Below are 12,980 nucleotides of genomic sequence, written 5' to 3'. Positions count from 1 at the left end.
TGAGATTATCCCACCTCTGCTGAGGAGCAGAGTTTAATAGATCGACGGCAGAGGAGCCTGAGAGAGAGTGACATAGGCAGCGGGAAGAGAAAGACACATGAGTGTGGTTATTTGGAGGTAAATGAGTGAGAGAAAGTGGCGTGTGGGGGGGTGTGATGGGAGGGTGAATGATTGGCTTGATTCCCCCTGTGTGTGTGTGTGTGTGTGTGTGTGTGTGTCATCATTGGCGAGCCGCTCTGGCTCCATCAGCTGGCCCGGAGCTCGGCTGCAGCTCCTAAAGGCCACTCCTGCCCACATCACATGTCCGTTTACAGGAAAGTGCTATGGTTTGATGAGCAGACGTATTGGTCATCATTGCCTCTTTGCAGGAAATGAACAGACAAAGGGGGGAAAGGGAATTTCTCATTTGCCCTTGCTTTCCTTCTTCCCTTTTATAAACATGGTGTGGAGACGAACTCCACTGTGTTTATTCATGCTGAAAATCCGTCACTTGGTGTTTGATTCGCCTGCACTGCCATTTTTCTGTCACTGCCTTGCTCCTCCTATTGTCTGATTCATTCTGAATGCTGTATGTGCGCTGCTCGTCAGCAGGTTCCATGCCGCTGTATTTTCAGGTTCTGTGGGATTTGTTCTCTTTTTTTGGCTGCACGGTTCATCCCTGCAACTGTTGGGCTTTGGCACAAGTCTTTGAGGTGGTTTGACGTCTCTCAGGGCTCCTCACAGCTAACTGGGCAACGCTGGCATAGCCTTGTGTTTGCGAGACAGCGGGCATGTGTTTGGTCCCACCTGGCAGGGGGAGATAGATGGGGAGGAGTGCTTGAAGGAGTGTGAATAAGAGGCCTGTTGTAGCGCTGTGGGGAGCGGGTGGGCATATTGGAGAGCAGCAGGTGCTCAGCCAATCTGGGAGGTGGCCTGATCCCCCAAAACGGTCACCTCAAAGGACGGAGAGCCCCTGACTGGCTGCTAGTCAAAACTGACAGAGGCCACGACCATGTTGCTTTGCCAAGGACCCAGTGGAGTGCACCTGGCGTGGAGACACATGACCGGAGACGTCTTAGACAGACCCTGTGTGTGGCGTTTGTGTGGCTCCTTTGAAGTCCTTGGTTGTGGATTGTTTGTGTGGTGACCACATGGGGAGTGTTGGCGTGGCTCTTCTCAGGAGTCGCTTTATCTGTTTGCCAATTGGTATCTTTCAGCGGATGCTTTTATTCTTGAGGGTTGTTTTTTTTTCATTTTGAGGAAATCTCCATCTATACTAACAAAACCAGGGATTTATTCACAAATTGACTTAATCCTTTTTCTTTTTGATGAAGCCTATTTTACAATCGTAGCCTTCAAATCTTACCTCGGTGAATAAACTTGCTCGCTAGATGCCAAAAATGATAAGTTACCAGTGCACTTTCTCCCTCTGACCTTCTCTCTCTCTCTCTCTCTCTCTCTCTCGACCCTGGTTCTTTTGATAAAACATTTGAGGCCTTGAAAGCTCACACTTTAGAATGCTTATTAGGGATGTCACAGAACCAGAGTGTGGCTATACCTAGGACAAGTTCCAGCAACAATACCAGCTGTGTCAAGCAAAATGGTTACATATGGAAATATTACAGGATAAGTTTCTCCTTGAATTCTTTGAATAAATGTAGTTGTGTGGTAACTATGATATTTGAGAAAAGTACTTTGCTATTGTTTGTACTATTGAGTACGATCGTCATTCCATTTCTGATATACTCATATAAGGATTCTTTCATATAAGGATTTTTGGTTTTAAACAATAGTAGAAGTGTGTCAGTTCTGGTTCCCTGATGCTTCAGTCTTTAGATTATTTTCTATTACATTACCAATAAAATCTGCCAGTTCTTGACTGTCCACCTTCTCCTCTCGTGTCTTTTGAGTACATGTTCACTGCCAAATCCATGTGGAGACAAAGTGTGGCTACTGCCGCCTATATATTCCACTCGGAGCCCATGTATGGAAGCGCTGGTAAAGGTAAATAAAGCATTAGGATATCACTGCAAAGCTTGTGTTGTTAAAACACTTGAGGATTATGGGGATTTGAGCCAGATGATGCCCCACTGGCACTTTGCAGTCACAAACAAACCCACTCTGACTCCGACTGCATTAGGAGCATCTCTCTGGATGCTTTTCCGCTTTCACTTTGGAGTCAGTAATTCCCCGAGCCTTGTATCAAACCCGCATTCTCAGAATTTCCAAGCAGTCCTCTAACACGCTGAGTGATCTGACAGGAGACAGTTGACGTCCATTTGCTTGTCTCGTCTGCAAGTCTTTCATCTGGTTGTTGACCACAAACTTAAACTTAAGATCATTTCCTAGCTTAGCAAGCGTGTATCAGCAGTGCAGAGTGCACAGTGTACACACTGAGGCCTTTAAGTGCAGGGTATAAATGATTCTGACTTTACATTAACCATAATCAATTATAAAAACTTAGCAAAAGCTTACATTCCACTATATATGGTTCCATCTGTTCATTATTTATAGCTGGAGCTGGAGTCAATCCCAGGTCCACCATCCTAACACATAACCATTGACACTCAGATTCACCCCACTCCCCACCCACTTTGAGGCGACACCACCAGCTCACCACAGTTAAAAGCTCGACCTCAACCAATTTGCTCCAGTTACATTTTGAAGAAATGGAAAGGTCACATTTTAACATTTTGTCTCATTTAGGAACAGCAGCTAAAGGCGGCTTGAGCAGCTTCAAACCGGGCATCAGAATGAGGAAGAAAGGTGATTTAAAATTATGACTGTGGGGTCTGGTTGTTGGTATTTCAGAAACTGCTGATTTTTTTTACACACAACCATCTCTAAGGTTTGTAGTGAATGGTTAGTCTAAGGATAATGAATTAGATAGATTAGATAGATTATTTAAATCTATCTATCTATCTATCTATCTATCTATCTATCTATCTATCTATCTATCTATCTATCTATCTCTACTTGTAATGCATTCCCTAGCAATGTATCTTAACTGTAAGCATCATAACTAAATGCCTAATCTCTAACCCTAAAACCAAGATTTAAACCTCAAAATATCCTCACGTTCCTAAAAATGTCCTCACTCTCTTTATAAGGTTTTTTTTTGGTCCTCACAAATATACCAACACACACACACACACACACACAAGTATGAAAATCTGAAATTAAAATCACCGACACAGGCTAATTTCCTTGGCGATGCCACAGTGAACACATCTCCGCTCATTTACAGTGAGTCTGTGCCATTGTCTTAGAAAAAGAAGTAATCAGTGCGGAAGAGATAAAGACTGAATTATTACGGTAGAATGGCAGCTGAGGTCGAGGGGATTGGAGAAGGATGGGGAAAAGAGAGGGAGAGAGAGAGAGAGTGCCTTTGTGAGTGCAAGTGCTAAATGCTAACATCTATAAGCTGCTTAATTTTACATGCAGTTTAAACAGGCAATCCATTTTTAAATACTTCAAATTTGGTTGGCCAGCACTGACTCCGTCGAGGTAAGAGAGCTCACACTCAGTCTGAAACCATTACTGTAATGCCGTAGTGAAAGTATATATCAGGCACTGACACATTTGTGCTTGAACACATTCAAAGTATTTTCCCCCGTGTTTCCCGTGTCTGAGTGGCTCGGCGAGGATTTTTAGACGAGACAATTATCACACTTTTATTTCAGTTTTCCTCTTCCATTTTTCTTCTTTCTCAAACTAAGTTGGACCATATATCTCTGTGTGCAGGTGTCAACGCTTTGGATACTGAAAGATAAGCACCATCCATCAGGATTAAGTGTCTGCTTTATTTACTTAAATCAATTCCCCAATTTTATTGTCACCAACAACCTTTGCATGTGGCTGCCAGTTGGCAGGATTTTGAGAAGAGTCACTTCATGAAGAAAAATGCAGCCCGGGCTGAAAGTGATAACTTTGTGTTTTCATTTCACCCTGAGAGAAGATCAAGTGAGATGTATTTGGCTGGGTGGAGTGGATTCTCATGGACTGCATTAGATATTATTTAACAAAAAAAAACAACCCTGCCTATACAAGGAAGTCATACAAGAAGAAATTACTCATGGAAAATGAAACACAGCAGTGCAGCAGGGGAAATAAACCAAAAAATCCCGAGTATTCCTTTCAGCCAACCTGCTGTCAGCTGCATATCTGCACCACTTACAAAAATCACACAACCTTGCACCCGCCAGCTTTAGCTTAGTCAACAAAAATAAACATGCGCTTGTTTTTGCCCGGGGAAATCTCCCTCAGCATAAGACGCGTTCACCCTCTCATGGCTGTGGTGGTGGCCAGCTCTGGGCGTCCAGTCAGATCTTCTGGCCCCACTGAGCAACGTTTCCTCCAGAGTGCCAGACCTTGACCTTGGCTCCAGGGCTGCCCCGTGGGTGTAGGACTCTTTTGTAAGCCAGGATGACACTCATGGTGCTGGAAGCGTCCCCACACTCAGCTCAGTTAGTTTCTCGCTGGTCTGAAGAAGCCATTAGCTGCAGCTTGTACTGTATTTTACACGTGATGTTAATGGAGAGAGGTGAATCCAACCTTCAATACCCTGTGCAGTCCTCAATAGAAAAAGCCTACAATTTCATGAGCATCATTCAACGATAGCCAACAAAGACGTGTGTGTAAAAGGTGAGGGCGAGGAAATACATTGCTGGCTGGTGCTGTGTTAGGGTGATGGGTTTGTATCGTCACTCAGCAGAGGGAGGCAGTGATTTATGTGTTTTGCAGGAGGGAGGACGCACGTCTCGCTGACGAGACTGTCCTCCAACGGGACGTCTGTCTGTGTGGTCGAATGCAGGAATTATGACCCACAGGTACGTTTTTAGCAATCTGGTACTCTTGGGTGTGTCGTCATCAAATACAGTAGCTACTTTGATGTGATCGACACAGGTTCAACTCCCACGTTAGACTTTTACACATGCGACACGTTATTTCTTTTTATTATTGCCATAGCCCTAGCCGGCCTATGCTAGATTATACCCTGGGTATATTATGGCCCAGACTTTAACCCCAGAGTATACACAACTGGGGTATACTCTGGCCTAGAGGGGTATAATCTGGCCTATAGGCTAATTTATACTCCGGGGTTAAAGCTGTATAGGCCATAATATACCATAATATATATATATATATATATATATACATACGGGGTATAATCTATTTCGGTATAGTTTGGCCTAGGACAGTTTATTCCCTGGGTATAGTCTGGCCTGGGCCAAACTATACCTGGGTTTATTCTGGGCAGGGATTAATTTAGCCTGTTACACCTGTAAAGAAATGAGCACCCTGATTCTCACGTCAAGCGCCCACACTTATACCTCCCAAAATGTGTTTTTCGTCCTTTTGTATAGTTACGTTGGACTTGTGTGTGCTGACATAACTCAGCCATCGTTTCATTGCTAAAGACTACAAAGGTTTGACCGAAAATAACACCCACAAAGGTTTGCACAGCTATTCTTCTTGGATTGACTCCCATTCATTTGTGCAGCCTAAACAAAGCCTTGTCCCTAACCTTAACCATAACCAGCTAATGTTTAACCTTTCCTAAAACTAGGGCTTCAGATTGTGGTCTTCATGAGAACTACTGCTCTTGACAAGGTCAGAGTTTAGTCAAACAAACAAACACACACAGACAGACAGAGACACACACACACACCAGCCCTCCTTCACTTGCTGTTTGCTCATCTGTTCCTCTTTGCCCGGCAAGAAAATGTATGCTTGCCACAAAGCATAAATAAACACAGACACGCGCACGCACACACACACACAAGCAAAGGGGGGTTAGACCAAAGACACGCTCACACACTGCATTCATCGCGTAACAAACAAATCCAGATCGCACAGTAAATAAGGATATCAGCGGCAAACCTACAGCATGTGCCACTTGCAAGGAAGAAAACATAACAATAACCACTAATTAAATTTTTTATTTTATCACCACAAAGTGGTTGTTTCATCATCCCAAAGTGTTTTTCTTATCGGGAAGGCACAGGCTGATTAATGCAACTGCTGCTCATAACAAAGTGAAGCATGAAGGGTGTCTTATGACTGTGTTCAGATCACCATGCAGAAGTGACTCATATCCAATTTTGTTTGTTTTGTTTTGTTTTTCCCACACAGAAATATTCAAAACAGACTTGTTGTGATATTATATTATCAACATGTGATCTTAGACTGGATATATATCCATTACAGCAGCTGCTTTTGCCTATATACAGCACATGCACTGATTGCTGTTGTCGACCTGCACCGTTGTCAGCACGACAAAGTCAAACTAAAATGGAGGGACAGACAGTGGTGATAGTAGTCTGCGGAGACACGTGGTAATCAAAGATTTAATAGACTTTTGGGGGTGATGACAGGACAGACAAGTTCACATGAAAGTCAGATGCAAGACACATGTAATTGTGAATGTGTGAAGCATCAAATCTGATCTAATGTCAGTGTCAGTCCATGATACTGTAACATGCATGAATGTGTGGCCATGGTCTGGTCTTTCCCTTACTTCACTCCTCTGAATTACAAACTGCAAGTTAGAGACAGTCAGCTAAAATACTGTAACTGCAGAGAACAGCAGCAGCAGCAGCAGCAGCAGCAACAGTCCACATTAACAAAGTTACCATTCTGTTTCTTGCTCTGGACTCTACGGTCTGAAAGCAGCTGCTGCCAACTTGGTGATGAGCCATTCAAAACTGGCAACACCGGCTTAGCTGGGCCCCCCCACACACACACACACACACACACATGCACACATTTGAACTAGACAAACTCACAGAAGAATACAAAGCTGTGCTTGTGTGTACTGCATTATGCTGCAACACCAGTGATTCCCAAAGTGTGGGGCGTGGCCCACTGGTGGACCTTGCAGGTATTACAGGTGGAACTCGCTCAGTCTGAGTCTGTCACTACAGACTGGACCAAATGAACTGAAACACATATTGTTTGTCAATGGGGCCGGGAAATGTAAGTTATGACGAATAAGTTATTTTGTTATTTTGCATTTTATCGTATTTCATTAATTTGCAGTCAAAACAATTATGTTTAAACAGTATTGAGATCAGGATCCAGTTTTGATATAAATATCAATATCATGGACATTTTTAAATTACCTGGAGTCGTGCAAATCTGGTTGTAAATGCTTTAACTCAGTGTTTAACAAGCTTTTTATATGGGGACCCACTTCATGTCCAAAATCACAATATCAGTAGTTACAAGAGCAAAAATAATTTTGAATTAGAAAACAAATCATTTCCAGTCCAGAGTTGTATGGTAAATGAATTTCACCTTCATTCAATGCATGTTATTTTAAATATATGCACATAAATTCTAACTATAATATTTGGAAATGTCAGGTAATTTCTGTGGAGATTCAAAAATATCTCCCACAGACCTGTCTGTGGGTCCTGACCCGCTCTTTAACTGATTCACAACACTGTTTAATCACTAAATGTTGACAATTTTAGGAGCCCCACACCTCAAGAATTTGGAAAAGCCACCTAAGATGCATCTTCCCGTGTTTTCTAGAGAGTTCATGGTGGTACACTCCTGGCAGCACTGTGTCCTATGTAACATTAGTGACCTTTCGAGAAGGCAGAGCCAGACAAAGCAGGATGAGAGTAAAGGAGCTGGGCAGTCGCCTTAACACTCTCCAGCCTTTGCTTCACGGTGGAGTGTGTGCTCAGGGCTACACAGGTCTGATTAGGAACGACTCACTGGCTTTTTCCAAACCAATAAACCACCCCTGTCCACATTACGTCTCCCTCTCTTGTTTTTCTCCGTCCTTTTTTCGTCTGCCGTTTCCTCTCGCTCGACGTGTGCTTTTCGCTTTGCCACAACTCCTCCGAGCACCTTTGCGGTGACTCACCTCCACCAGGTAAACTCACTGACAGCGTGTCTTGGACCAGCTCATTAGCATTCTGCAGCATCACCGGCCACGGTTGCCATGACGTCAGCGTCTCTGTGGAAACCCATTCGAGGGACCAGGGTCAGATTCGCATTCTGCTATGATCATATTACTATTCATCCCAACAGGTTGTCATAGAACACACTGTGAATAATTTGTTGTATCTATCCGGTCTGGTCTTTGTAACGATAACAGCCATGATGATTTCCTCTCAGCACTGTCGTACACTGCTGTAGATGATACATGGTCTAACCGTCTGAAACGCCTGCAGGGGCAGACATATGGAGAGACGAATAACAGCAATGTTGAGGTGACAAAACATCTGACTGGTTCTCTAATGTGTGTTTAATTGTCCAAATCAGGCTTGCATCAGGCAAATAAAATAAAAAAGAAGCCTTGTTCTCTCGTTCATGAAAGCAGGAGGACGGATTTCAGCAGCCGATTCTTCAGCCAGACAAATGTGCGCTGTGATACACAAGTGGACATGTTTTTCATTACTCCATAATCACCTTGACTGAGCTTGTGAGAGGTTGAGACACTTTCTCCTCGGAGAGAAGGCGGCTGCTGACATTATGTTTGGACAGCCTGGGCTGCACATTCTCGTCCATGATAATTATCTAAAGTGCTGTTCTCATGCACAAGGTACATAGCATTATGTACAAGCAATTACACGTGTTCAATATCAAGGGGAGGGCATGCATGACAAGTAAACAGTATAGGACGGGTATATCATTTATAGACTGTGTTTTTTTTTCCTCTGATGAAATCTTGTTTTTAATGTGAATATGCAGATTTTATTATGTTTATTTAAGCAGACACTTTCGCTGCGGTCGCTGCTGTTCTGCCACACTTCAACTCACTAACTTTTTCGGCCCAACAATACCAACAATGTCTGTATAAACCACACTTGTAAATACTGTTGTCATGGCAAATAACAATTTATTTCCTCCGCCAGGAAGATGTTTTAGCCGGCATTTTGTCTGTTTATGAGTGGCATCACTCAAAAACTCAAGGACAGATTTTGATTAAATTTTCTTGGGAATGTAGGTTATGGTCCAGGGGAAGAAAAAAAGATGATTTTGGTGATGGTCTGGATTTGTAGTGTTGGAAACTGAGCGGCCTTGGTACAGGTTTGTGCTCCCTGAGTGCTTTGATGGTGTTATTTATTTGGTCAAGATATTTATTTTAAGGCTGTTGAACAATGAAATGTTATAAATTTGCAATTCAGTGTAAAGCAATGTTTACCAGTGTATCTTGACTGCAAAGAAAGTTACTTTGATGATTTAAGATCATAAGAAGCACAAAATGCCTGAGGTAACACAATGTTAATGCAAAGACATTAGCATTTTGCAGGAGTTTGCAGGAGTTTAGTTGCTTTCTCTGTTTCGTACAGGCTATTAGAGTTGGGCATATGAATAAATCGTTAACATATGCTAAGAGTCTAAAATGATAGATACAGGCAGAGTGAACCAGTGACACAGTGAACCAGGTGAACTATTTCTCACTGTCTCTCAGCAGCTGCAGCTTCATTTATTTCACTTGCTGACTAAGTGATTGATCCACAGCCTTTTTCCCCATTATCACATTGTATTACAGTTTTTTGTTGTTGTTTTTTTGGTATATGCTACACAATGATCACAGCCAAAATCCTAATCATAAGTTTTGCATCAGGAAGTCCAAAAACAAAGCTAGATGCTGACAGTGGTTTCAAGAAAAAAGGGAAAAGCATCAACTAACCTTGGTTACACTCAGATTACCCAGCTAAAGTGACTTAGATTGGATTTTTCTCCAGGGCCACGAGGACACAGAAATCGGCATATGGTCGTAGATCATTACGTGAATGAGAAAGGTCATTTCAGAATCCCTTTTTGCATATACGCAGTGGTTGTCATGTGCCGAGAGTTGACGTCATCGTGAAACGGCAAAATCAAAACAACAAAGGAGGAGAGCGTCGTCCTCTGGAGCTAAATCTCAGGCACACGTTTGCTGCTTTGGGGGTTCAGTAAAGGTGCATCTTATCTTATCACATACTTCAATACCGAGTGGTTTCACAAATGTGACATTTTCTACTTTTGCCGATGAGGCATGCACAAAGGTATTTGTGTGCATGCATGTCGTGAAATGGCAATCACGTTGTATCAGATTTGGCTGTTAATCTAAACGTAGTCCTAATATGCATGCCATCAGACTGTGGTAAAGTAGAGAATACAATCTAATTGTCTCAGTCTAGCTAGTGCTAACCTCTCTACCACTGTGCTGCCTCCAAAGTTTTTCTTTGTTATTCTTTTTTATCCAAATGGCATTTGCCTCAGTTCCCCAGCATACTTCAAAAATAAAAATGCTTCAACATTCATCATAAAAGACTCTCTCTGTACAGGTTAAATTGGTACAGCAATGGGTGAAATGATCTCACCGTATTTGCACTAGAGAATAATTTATGCTCTTCCCTTCTTGACAGTGATGTGCCCTTTATTAAGGCACTAAACTGTCCTCAGCTTCAGTTGAGCTGCATGCTCACTGGTAAAACAGGGAACAATTGAAAGGGCATCTCCCTAATGTGTGACTGTGTAATAGGACAAAACAAGTATGAGAATATGAACGCCACTGACTGAGGGGCAGACGTGGGGAGTCATTTACTTTCCCCGGGCAGCACAAAAACAAAGAGGAGATGTTTAAGTAAACCATTAATCTGCAACATTACAATTTTAATTATCACACTAATATGGAGCATCCACAAACTTAACAGCTGTTCCCAAGGTGACAAAGTACTTCAGCTGCAACTTGCTGTTGTCATTATCCACATAATTGGCTGCTCATATCCGACGAAAACAAATATACCAGATACAGCAAGGTCAAGATTAAGTTACTCTGTATTTTTTACCCCAATTTTAATTTGTTTTGGTTAATCACTTGCCCCCTACTTCCTGTTCCTGGTCTTTGTATATTTTCCCTCCATTTTACTTGGGCACACCTACTTCCTGTCCCTGATCTTTTCACCTGGTGAACCTGTGCACTAATTCACCAAGTGTTCCTGTCAGATTGCCTTTGTTTCCCTGGTGTTTTGCTAGCCCCCTTTGACTATTTCTAGTGTTTTGCCTGTTGGTTTTTGACTCAGTTTAGATTTTCTGGATGTTTGCCTTGAACTCTGCCTGCCCACTGGATTACAGTGTTTGGATATTGGACTGAACTTTGGCTGTTGACATCTCAGCCTATCAAAAAGTGACACAAAGCAGCAGAGACTGATGGTGAGTCAATTTTCTCTGATAAAGTCAGTGGCTTGGTTTGGTGTTTTTTTTAATACTAATATCCATATTTAAATGTAAGAAAATATATGTAATCAATACATACAGGGTTACAATAATGTGAGTCCTTGACATTTGAGGTGAAAGTGAGGAGACTTCTGAAGATTTAATGGTCTTAGTTCCTTGTTTCAGGTCCTTTTTAATAGAGCATCATCAGCGTCATTTCAGTAAATTATGATCTCATTTAGAGGGAAATAGACGATAAAGCACACATGAGTGGACACCAGAGTGTGACTGACAGCTGGTATCTTACTATAGAAGTCCCAAAACTGACGCAGCATCAGTCAAATTCCAAATCCTGAGGCTTCACAGCAGGGGTTTGTTTTGAAACAGGAAGACTAAAGTCCACTTTTTATATACAGCTGGGTCTTCTATTATTCATAAAACATTAAATTTAAATCAAACATATTTGTATAAAATATAAATTACACTAAAGAAGGGTGGGCTGATTTTATTGCAGATAATTTAATGGTTTTATAAGTAAAAGTTTTGATGAGCTGGTGACACTAAACTATGGAGGGAAAGGTCTGGGAATCACTGCTGTCGTTAAAATTCATCTAATAGAAATCTGTAATAAATTTGAGTCATTTCCCTCGTTTGTAATTAGAGGAGGTTCCAGACTCCAGAGTGCCTCCAAGGTTATGGAGTGAAATTAAAAACACCTAACCACCATATGTCAGGTAAATGGCCAGTTTGCTTTTGAGTCCATTTTTGAAGAAATGGATTATCTGGACTGGCCTGAGCTATGCAGTATACGATAAATACTCAAAATACTCACCATAGATAACAGCTGGTTCGTTTTCCATGGACATCCTCCAAGATATCAATCAGTCTGTGGACTTCAATTTGAAAAGCTCAAGTGGTGGAGACGGAATATCATTGCCAGACCTCTTCATCTTCTTCCTCTTATCAGGCCCCTCCTCCCTTTGCACAGCGCAGTCAAACAAGCAACTCATACACAACAACCAATCCCTTAGGGAAATATGAGTGCATCCATCTGCAGGTGCATGACGGAAAACACACACACCTTCTAAAATATCAATAACTTCTCCCATTAGTTCCTCTTTACTCTTTTTCAGATACTGGTCCCACATGTAAACACCATCACACAGACAATCACAGATTGAGACATTAGCACACACACACACACACACACACGCACGCACGCACGCACGGGTTCACACATTTTAATTAGCATTACTTTCGTGCAAAAACCACTAAGCCATGGGCTAATTAACCTCCACAGGCTGTGTTTTCACTGCTACACCACCTCAGGGAGAGGCCCAGGTTAGGCTCAACTTTGTCGGGTTTATCTGTTGGGGAACGGAAAACAATAAAGCTGAAAATCTTAAGAGGTAACAGGGGAAAGGTCGTCAGATTAATATGCCGTTGAAGGCATTTTCTTGTGCAGTTCAGTCATGCTCAATGCGAACAGTGTCTGCCAGTTTCCTGTGTGTGTGTGTGTGTGTGTGTGTGTGTGTGTGTGTTTAGCGTGGTCACACACTGCTTCTCATTACAAATCCTCTCATGACTGTATTTAATTTGTGGTTCTGCTCTGTAGCCTTTTGTCAGCAGACAGGCCAAGTACCATCTCTCTCTGTCTCCCCTCGCTCTGCTTCACCCCCTACTCAGTGTGTCTCTGTCAGTCACTCACTCTCTTTCTCTCGCCTTTTCTCCCCCCTCCGCTCCTGTCTGCCATTTCTAGGGACACAACCCCATCTGCAAATTGTAGTAATTTGCCAAGAATGCCTGCAATTGTGGACTTCCTGTGCACATGATGT

This window comes from Solea senegalensis, linkage group LG19 (genome assembly GCF_019176455.1).
Source record: "Solea senegalensis isolate Sse05_10M linkage group LG19, IFAPA_SoseM_1, whole genome shotgun sequence".
Classification (NCBI taxonomy): Eukaryota; Metazoa; Chordata; class Actinopteri; order Pleuronectiformes; family Soleidae; genus Solea; species Solea senegalensis.
Note: the sequence above shows the minus strand (reverse complement) of the source record.